The sequence below is a fragment of the Corylus avellana genome, chromosome ca3 (assembly GCF_901000735.1).
Source record: "Corylus avellana chromosome ca3, CavTom2PMs-1.0".
Taxonomy (NCBI): domain Eukaryota; kingdom Viridiplantae; phylum Streptophyta; class Magnoliopsida; order Fagales; family Betulaceae; genus Corylus; species Corylus avellana.
The window spans coordinates 36,252,969-36,264,128 of record NC_081543.1 but is presented as its reverse complement, the minus strand read 5'-3'; positions in this window follow the sequence as shown (position 1 = coordinate 36,264,128).

Genomic DNA, 11,160 nt, shown 5'->3' with positions numbered 1-11,160 from the left:
CTCCAAGAAGAAGACGGCGGATATGCATATGTGACGACGAAGGCGATGACGAAACTCCTCTACCATCTTCTGCAGGGGAAGCTTCTACAGCAAGAAACTCTGCGATGATGGGGCCGCCTGCTGCTTCGCAAGAGAAGGATTCTGGTAGAGAAGCTGCTCGTCTCTTCCGTGCCAGGTTGCCTGACGAAGAAGCACACACTTCTAATCTTCCTCCGCCTGAGAATAAAGTTGATGGAAGAAGCGGCGAAGGCGCTGCAAATCATAAGGTTGATGAACGTAGTGGTGGTGAAGATGAGAATCGAAGAAATTATGAACCGAATGGATCTTTAACACAGAGCCAAAGGGTTTTGATTAATCCAAGAATCCAGAGGGTTTTGACAGATGTTGATACTGAGATTGGACTCTTGAATTCCATTATTGACTACTACGCAACAAATGGGATGTACCCATTTCATGATCACATTCCTTTACATTATTTCATTACGGATTGGCTTCAAGTCGATATTCCTCAAGAATATTGGAAGGTCCTGAAATTGAGGGATAATTGGAGTTAAATCAATTTGATGGAGGAAGTGGCAGAGCTTTTACTGCTGCATCATCATCACCGGGTTATATGTTTTGCAAGTCAAGAATTAAATGATCTTCTACATGTACATGGTGACTGACTTGATTGATGAGATTTGAATATAAAATCACGTGTTCTGGAGTTTCTTCTTCCATTGCAAAATGCTCTGCAGCTTCACTGCGCTCAATTTTCTTCGTTCTTTTGATATTTCAATGACATTACAGCATAACATCTAAGCCAAATCTTAGTAGAGTTTATTTTTTTTCTTTTCCTTAAATAAAATACACAGAATCATAAACAATGAGGGGAGGCACAAAAAACTATCTGGAGAAATCTATAAGATCTTCCATGTTCTTTGCATCTCCGGAGCGCCACTTCTTGCATTGGATCCCCCTGTTTTGTATTGGATCCCCTGTTTTGCTCCTCAACATGTAAGGCTAGTTCATAGGCGGCGTCAATACTCCCAACCCACACTGCGAGAAATGATTGGTGCCAATAATTCGCCCCTATTATATTTTTCTACAACAAATTCAATATATTATTCAATAGATTTGTGGGGTTCACTACAAACTTATGTAGGGTTCACATAAGTCTACAAATCTAATAGTTGATTTATAAGATAAGATTGTGAATATATAGAAAAAATATTGACACCGATCATTTCTCATTTATAAATGACACGTGTCACATAAATTTGCATGATGGGATAGAAAAAATATTGACATGAATCATTTCTCATATGATTATATGGATTGAATTAAATAAGATTAATTTATTAAATAGGGTAGATTGGAGTTGACATATATAATTTTATACAGGTTAACATAAATTTGACTCATTTATTAGTCGTGTCTAACCCGATGGAACTGTTTTTGACATAATCTTATAATTTTGTACGGAATGGTCAAACATTGCCATCCAAATCTAAACTTAAGGTTTGTATATAAACCCCCCTGGGCCCTTCCCCCTTCCTCTCTATCTTTCTTTGTGACCGTTACATTGAAAGTTTTTGAAATTTAGAGGAGTTTTTTCAAAACTTGCAGTAGTTCGAAGATCTAAAGTGAATTTGAGAATATTTTCAACAAAATTAGCCATTGTGCTCTATTTCTAAATGTACATGCTGATTGATTTGATTCAGCTTCTTCTTCCAATGCAAAATGTTCTGCAGCTTTTACTGCGCTCAAAAGTTCTGCATGTTCTTTCTTTCTTCTTCTTGTACAAACTACAAAATCTTCTTCAACTTTTTCTCTCTATCAATCTTTCAAAGCGCTCATTTGGAATGTCATGTGGATGTGAGGAATATCATTACTCATTTTAGAGGACGGTTAGTGTTCTTTACTTCATTTTCTTTTTTTAAAAAATATACTTCTTTCCTGATTTTAAGAACAAATTAATTGGTTTTGTTAGTGTTAAAATAGGTTTTACTTCCTATTTTCTAATATTTTATTTTTGGGAAGAGTCCCTATACCTCCCTCAAACTATCATTTGAAAATGTCCCCCCAAACTTTAATTGCTACAATGTCCCTCCTAAACTACAAAAAATTGTCAATGTCCCCTATAATGAAAACAATATCCTTAATAAAATTAAAAAAAAATATATATATATATATATATATATTTTTAAAATATATCTAAAAATTTTTTTAAAAAAATTGGGAGTAGAAATTTTTTTAATAAAAAAAAATCATTTTTGTTAAAAAAAATTAATTTTTTTTTGTTTTTGTTTTTTTGTTTGTTTTTTTTTTTTTTAATTTTTTTTTTTTTTTTTAATTTATAAGGTTATTTTTGTTTTATTAACAAATATTTAAGGTCATTGTTGTCTTTTTGTTAGTCTTGGGGTACATTGTCAATTTTTTTGGTAGCTTGGAGAATATTGTTCCAATTAAAAGTTTGACGGGGAGTAGGTGACTTCACCTTATTTTTTATTGGTGTCCTTGTTTTAGAATCCATTTAATAACTTTTTTTAATTAGGGGTCAACTAGGATTTTGATTGTATCCTAGTAATCCTACTAGGCTACTAAGAACAAACAAATATAGTCTTTGAATATGTTGGAGTATTATATTTATGGTCAAACAAGAGAAATCAGACAAGAGTGTTAGAAACCACAAAGTTCGGCAGCTGCATGAAGATACGTAGCAGTACTGATTATCTTCATCGACGTGATCTTAGCCATTCACACTCCTACTCAATGTTGAACTCTCTGTTTCTGTTGTAATCATTTGAATTTCAATCAGTAGTTGGTTGTAGTTATCTGAATATTTGAAACTCCAGTCATTGATGTTTAGGCAAACTCTGTGTTCGTATTGGGTTCAGAAGTCTCTCAAGCATTGCCTTCGTTTCGATAAAAACACCCCCTCCGATCCCCCTTCTCTCTCTCTCTCTCTCTGTTTCTTCTCTGTGGTGTAAAAGATCTCCATTCCAAGAAGACGGCAATATGTAAAATTCTTTTTCAATATAGAAGAAGATTTAATTACTATAAAATGATCCATTAAGATCTTGATCCGCCCTCCATATGGTTCTGACTTGTTGTATATATATATATAGCCTGATTCAGCCCAGTTGGTTTGGCACCGTTTCTTTTAGCAAAAATTAACTCTGTTTCCTTGATAACCCTTTTCTCTCGAAGTGAAAAAAAATGTCAAACCAAAGGCAAGCATCTCCATTGCCAGAAAACTCGGCTGAAGAAGAAGAAGAAGAAGTAGTACAACAACAACAAGAAGATCAGCTAGAAGAAGAAGAAGAAGATAAGAACCTCCAAGAACCCTCTCAAGAACCACCGAGAGGAGGAGGAGATGAAAGAAAGGTAGCCAGTCTACCACCTTCTGCTCAGAAAACTTCCATCGCAAGAAACGGCCCCGTCCGGAAACCATATGTTGCTAATCGTATTGTTACTCGCTCGGTTAGTGCTAATTTGAAGGCCATGAGTCTGAAGGCTTCAAAGAAGCTTGATTCTCCCCGCCAGCCTTTGGGAACTCCAGCTGAACGTCCATTGGAAAACTCTGCTAAAGATGGCGTCTCTCAGGGGAAGGAGAAGAAGATAAAGGATAAGGTTCATGGTGAAGATGGTGAAGGTGAAGATGAAGGTGAAGAAGAAGAAGATAAAAACCTCCAAGAACCCTCTCAAGAACCAACAGATGGAGGAGATGAAAGAAAGGTAGCCACTCTACCACCATCTGCTCAGAAAACCTCCATCGCAAGAAAAGGCCCCATCCTGAAACCATGTGCTGCCAATGCTATGGGCTCAGACCCAATTAAAGAAATGATTACTCGCGCCATTCACGAAGCTCTTGCCAGCTTGGGTGTTCCCGTTCCTGTTCATGATGCCGAAGAAGAAGATTCCAATCCCATAATGCTTAGGCGCGCCATTTACTTCGCGAGTATTTGGAAGGCCAACAGACTGGCTTCAAACAACTTCTTGGATTCTGTCCCCCCGCCTTTGGGATTTCCAGATAAACGTCCATTGGAAAACTCTGCTAAAGATGGCGTCTCTCAGGGGAAGGAGAAGATGATAAAGGATAAGGTTCATGGTGAAGATGGTGAAGAAGGTGAAGGTGAAGGTAAAGATGGTGAAGGTGAAGATGGTGAAGATGGTGAAGATGGTGAAGGTGAAGGTGAAGATGAAGTTGAAGGTGGTGGAGAAGAGAATCCAAGAGAAGATTCTGCTTCAATCTAAGATAATGTAGGGTTTGATAATAGAATCATTTTTTCTCGGTTTCCTGTTTTGCCTCTTCTTTTGTTTCTGGATTTCTTCAACTTTTTGGTCCAAATGAGACGGAGAAACTGCATTTAATGGTGGAGCTTTCAAGTCAATTAGATGAATTAGGAGTTTTCAAGTCTTTTAATTTATTGAAGCATTCATCCATTAACTTTGTTTTTCTTTTCATAAGGTGTATCGATTGGGACGTGTAATCAACAAGAAATTCCATAAATTCAACACTAGAGTCCTCCATGTTAAACTATCGTTTTTTTACTTTTGTGATTGAAAGTGCCAAAGCTTCGAGTCATTTTCTTTGAATTTGAAAGCTATAATTCCCAACTTAATACAAAGGTTATGGCACAGTATATGTTGGAATCGGGTGATCCCACAGTAAGATACATTGCAAGTGAATGAAGCTCATGGCTTTTATTCCAATTAGTAGTGATCATTCAATAGTCTCAAGGAAATCTTCAAAGTTAATTGACATTAGAGGTGAAAAAATGGTTACGGCTAGCGGTTATCGGTTCAACCGCCTAGGCGGCTAGTAAAATGGGCATAACCTCTTTCGCTAACAATTGGTTATTCATTATTTCATGTGTATATATATATATGCAGTTAACGGTTATCAGTTTTTTCAAATCCTAAATTGTGTTGCTAGGGGCCGACATGCAAAATATATATATATATACCTTATAAATTATTATTTTTTACTTTCATATATATTTTTTTCCTTATGAGTTGGGGGTAGGCCATGCCCTATATGGGCCACCCCCTTCCTCTGTCCCTACATACAACCCAATCCACTTTTGATATTTTTTAGCCAGGCTCAAAAGTTTGGCCCATCAAAATTGATTTGAAGGTTTTTGAGGCATCTAATTTCAATAAGAGAAATGTTGCACCTACATACTATTATTGTCACACTCATGAGTGCATACTTCTTAACGTAGCAATAATAATCATTAAATTTTGGATTAAGTGATTTCTTATACATTATTTATTTAATTTGTAATTCTTTGTTTTGTAGAAAATTTTCATGATTTCTTATACATTATTATTTTTTAATTATTTAAAATTTTGAGTTGCTCATCTTGCTGTCATGAAAAGGAAGTTTTGATCTTTTTAGAGTAATCTGTATTTTTTTTTTTTTTAGAAAACTTTTTATCAGGACATCCTGATAACACCCCTTTTACATCCCCCAATCAATAATTGACATATAAGCAAAAACATAAAAAGTGCATAAAAATAAGTTAGACCAAAATACACTAGATTTTAGGGTGATAAAATCCCTAAAGGGTTAACTTTTCACCTCTTGGTTTTAGTTTTGAATTCAAAAAGGAGTTTTAAGGCATTAGAAACGGGTTTTGAGGTATTAGAAACGAGTTTTAGAGCATTAGAAAAGTGTTTTGAGGTATTAAAAACATGTTTTGAGGCATTAGAAATGAGTTTTAAGGCATTAGAAACAGGTTTTGGGGCATTAGAAACTGGTTTTGAGGTGAGTCACGGCCGGCGGGGTTTGAGGCGTTCATCGCCAGACCCATGTGGGTCTCGTCGGACCCGTGGTGTGGGTCCGGCCTGAGTCTTGCTAGCTACAGGTTTTTTTTTCTTTGATTTGGTGATTGTTCTCACTTTTATTTTTTACATTTTTTTTTTTTTTTTTTTTTAAATTGATGATATGTCACATAGTAATTGGAGGCTGCAAAATGGGTGTTATCAGGATGGACCTGATAGTAGGGGCTTCTTTTTTTTTTTTTCTCAGAATGTCACCGGGCTTTTACGGTTAACATTTTTTTCTTTTAGGATAAGATTTATGGGCAAAGTAAGAAGAAATCTAACCAAGCTAACAGAAACAAATAACCATACTAGGATGAAACAAGATCAAGGGATAGCCCTAGGATTCATGGTTGACACCAACACAACCATGTTTCAACTTGTTTAATACAAATGGGTTAAGTTGACACAAATTCATGATGTAGCCCAATCAACATAATTTCATATCTTATATTAATTATACACATTCAAAACTAGATTCATGACAAAATCAATTCGATAACAGATTTTCATAGCCATAATTAATAATTACCTTTTAATTTAATTATACGGGATATGCGGGTTGACACAAAGTTGATTGATTTTTTAATCGTGTATATCATGATGAATCTGTTTCCGTTTTGACCAAAATCGTATTTCACTATTTCTTTATTAATCGATAGTGCATGTTCACTATTTCTTTGCTATTTTGTAAATTGTTGAGAAAATATAATTTTGGCTGAGATACACACACATTCTTGCAGTGATGCATGGTCTATGCTTTTGGAAATCCATTATTTTGTTTTGGGGTCTTCTAATGTACATGGTGAGTCGGTCACTGACTTGATTCAGCTTCTTCTTCCAATGCAAAATGTTCTGCAGCATTTACTGCGCTCAAAAGTTGTGCATGTCCTTTCTTTCTTTCTTCTTCTTCTTTTTTTTTGTTTTTTGTTTTGGATGAATGAAAATGTGCATGTCCTTTCATTCTTGTACAAATTAAAAAATCTCCACCTACTTTTTCTCTCTCAATCTTTCAAAGCCCTCATTTGGAATGTTAGGTTGATGTGAATAGTAATATTGCTTATTTTAGATAACGGTTAAGGTTCTTACCTTTATTTTCTTTTTAAAAAAATAATGAAAAGTCTACATAATCCTTTCAAACTACTACCAAATGGATAATGTTCACTCAAACTTTCAATTTCGACAATGTCCCCTCTCAAACTACCAAAAATTGTCAATGTCCCCCCTAATGATGAAAATACCCTTAATAAAATTAAAATAATTAAAAAAAAAACTAATCTAAAAATTAAGAAAAAAAATGAAAAGGATTGAAAATTCAAAAAAAAAAAAAATCATTTTTGTCAAAAAAATTAATTTTGTTTTGATTTTATAAGGGTATTTTTGTCTTTTTACTAGCCTTGGGGGACATTGTCAATTTTTTGGTAGTTTAGGGAAGACATTGTCATAATTAAAAGTTTGGAGGAGACATTGTTAATTTAGTGGTAGTTTGAGGGAGTATGTTGACTTGACCTTAAAAAAATATATATATATTTCTTTCCTGAATTTAAGAATAAATTAATTGGTTTTGTTAGTGTTAAAATAGCGTTTTACTTGTCTACAAGACTACAAGGGGTAGGTCACTCGGATGTGGACCATGCCTTATGAAGCGGATATCACTAGTTCAAATCTTCCATCCTCTTCTTGTTTGAACATGTCAAAAAAAAAAAAAAAGTTTTACTTACTATTTTCTAATATTTTATTCTTTTTATTGGTGTCCTTATTTTAGGATCCAATATTTAATAAATTTCATTAATTAGGGGTCAAGTAGGATTTTGATTGTATCCTACTAAGAACAAACATATATACTGTTTGAACAAGTTAGAGTATTATGATCAAACAAGAGAAATCAGACTAGAAACCACAAAGTTTAATAAATTTAAAGTTTTATAAGTTTAATATGTTTAATAAATTTCATAGACATAAATCTCTGTGTTTTATGTCTATCTCTCTGTTTCTGTTGTAATCATTTGAATTTCAATCAGTAGTTGGTTGTAGTTATCTGAATATTTGAAACTCCAGTCTTTGATGTTTAGGCAAACTCTATGTTCGTATTGGGTTCAGAAGTCTCTCAAGCATTGCCTTCGTTTCGATATAAACACCCCCTCCGATCCCCCTTCTCTCTCTCTCTCTCTGTGTTTCTTCTCTGTGGAGTAAAAGATCTCCAATCCAAGAAGACGTAATGGCGCGGGAGGAAGAAGAACACGGCCAAACAAAGGTGACGACTCCTCGACCATCTTTTGCTGGGAAAGCTTGTAATAAAATGATGGAGGATAAGGCTGATGGGCGAAGAGGCAGAGGCGATGAGAATCCAATAAATGAATTGCCCAATGAAGAAGAAAGAAAGTCTACCCGAAGACGGAAACGAAGCGCCCGATCATTCTCTGAAGAAAAATGCAGAGGAGAAGCGAATAAAAGAATAAGTTCTTCTGCAGGGAAAGATTCTAGTGCAAGAAACTCCGCAATGAATCCACCTGCAGATGAGAATCCAAGAAATGAACCGATTGGTGATTTTGTGGAGAGGGTTTGGACAGATGTTGATACAGAGATTGGATTCTTGAATAGCATTATTGACTACCACGTAATAAAAGGGGAATACCCTTTTCATAATTTGGAAGCTTTGGATGATTTTACCGAGAATTGGCTTCGTCATCGTGTCGATGTTCCTGATCAATATGAGCAATTAATTAATGTAGTTAGAAAGCTGAGGAGGAAATACTTGTTGACAATGGCAAGGAGGGGTCCGAGAGGGGATTTTGCAGATCCTCTCGTTCAAACAGCATTCGATTTGGCGTTTAGATTATGGGGTGATGGAAGTGGTAAACAATATTGGCTGAGTCTATATACAGCATGCACCTCAACGAGATGATTCAAGTGGCACAACTTCTAGTGGATGAATTCAAAGTTGATGGAGGAGAAAATTGACAAAACTGTTATTTTAATTATGCATGTGAGTTGAGGTCACTAGTTCGAATCCCATTGTGCATGTGTGTTTTAATTTTCCTTTTTAATAAGGACTAGGTTTTCCTTTTTTCTATTGAGAAATGCTTGGTTTCATTAAAAAGTCTATCTTTTGGCCATTTTAATTTTAGGTAGCATGACCTATTTTCATTTTTTTTGTGACATGGCCCATTAAAATCTATTAATTTTAAAATAGGTCATGCCACCTATGATTAAAATGGCCAAATAATGGACTTTTTAATGAAACCAAGCATTTTTCTTTTCTATTAGCATTATATTTTCTTTTTTTAATAAGGATTGAGTTTTTCCTTTCCTATTTGCTTTTTCTTTTCCTTGTTAATTGAGGAGGGCATCTAGTCTTTGTTATTTTTAGAATTCACTTTATATTATCAATTAAATTTAAGTCTTTCAGAGTTATTTCTCTGTTTGCTTATTTGGAGCACTTGTTATTTTTTCTCTTTCTATACGCTGTCAGAACAATCTTAATTCTGCCCGACACCAAAAATTGTCTTCTTCATCAGCACCTCGATGGTGCATGTTCACTATTTCTTAATTTCCTATTTTGTAAATTGATGAGAAAAATACAATTTCCTATTTTGTAGATAGGAGATACACACACATTCTTGCAATGATGCATCAGCATGGTATATGCTTTTGGAAATCCATTATTTTGTTTTGGGGTCTTCTAAATGAACATGGTGATTGACTTGATTCAGCTTCTTCTTCTTCTTCCAAAGCAAAATGTTCTGCAGCTTTTACTGCACTCAAAAGTTCTGCATGTCCTTTTTTTTTTATTATTATTATTTTTTATTATTATTATTTTTTTATGACTGAAAATGTGCATGTCCTTCCATTCTTGTACAAACTACAAAATCTTCTTCTACTTTTTCTCTCTGTCAATCTTTCAAAGCGCTCATTTGGAATGTCACGTGGATCTAAAGAGTAGCATTATTCATTTTAGAGGACGGTTAGGGTTTTTTACTTCATTTTCTTTTTTTTTTTTTAAAAAAAAATATACTTCTTTCATGATTTAACAATAGATTAATTGGTTTTGTTATTGTGTTAAAATAGGGTTTTACGTACTATTTTCTAATATTTTTTTTTTGAGAAAAGTTCACATACCCTTCAAACTACCATCCAATTGACAATGTCCCCCAAACTTTTGATTACCATAAGGATAGAGTTTTTCTCCAAACTGGATTGGAGAAACTTCCTCTAACTCAGTTTATAAAAATGACATGTCTCATTTGAATATGTGAGATGCATATTTTTTTTAATAGACAATATTAAAAACTTATGTGCATCTCACATGTTATTAAAAAAAGGACACATGTCATTTTTATAGATTAAGTTGAAGGAAATTTCTCCAACCCAGTTAGGAGGAAACTCTGTCCTTACCATAATGTCCCCCCAATCTACCAAAAATTGTCTGCCCCTAATGACAAGACTATCATTGATAAAATTAAAATTATTTTAAAAAATAAATCTAAAAATTTGTTTTTTTTTTAAGAAAAAAAAGAAAAGAAAATGGGAGTAGAAATTTTTTTATTGAAAATATCGTTTTTGTTAATTTTTTTTTGTTTTGTTTTTGAATTTATAAGGGTATTTTTGTTTTATTGACAAATATTTAGGTTCATTGTTGTCTTTTTGTTAGCCTTGGGAGTACATTGTTAATTTTTTAGTAGTTTGGGAGACATTGCCCCAATTGAAAGTTTGGGAAAAATGTTGTCAATTGTGTGGTAGTTTGAAGGGGGTATTATCCTTTATTTTTTATTGGTATCCTTATTTTAGGATCCATTTAATAAATTTCATTAAGTAGGGGTCAACTAGGATTTTGATTGTATCCTACTAAGAACAAACATATTATACTCTTTTGAATATGTAAAGAGTATTATGGTCCACAAGAGAAATCAGACTAGAAACCACAAAGTTATCTTAGCCATTCACACTCCTACTCCTACTGAATGTCTACCTTGTTGGGAAATTAGGCACTGCTAATTCCTCTCAGGATCTTGGGATCCAATCTGTCAAGAAAAACAACAACACACAAGTACGGTAAATAGTATTTTACCAAAGATACAACTCAGTACGTTCCCAGGTAAGATTGGAGGAGTCACACCGGTCTCACTTAAAATCTAATATTTCCTGGACAGAACATACACGTGTATTTTTGATTAGTACTATAAACATGCACAAACATACACAAGACAAGAAATTTATACCTGGTTCGGCCAACACTGCCTATATCCACTGAGTTGCAGAGATTTCACTACTTTGGGAGAAAATAATAGGGAGACTTTACAAGAGATATTTCAGAGAGAGATTGTACACAACTCTTCTTTGTTGTGATCT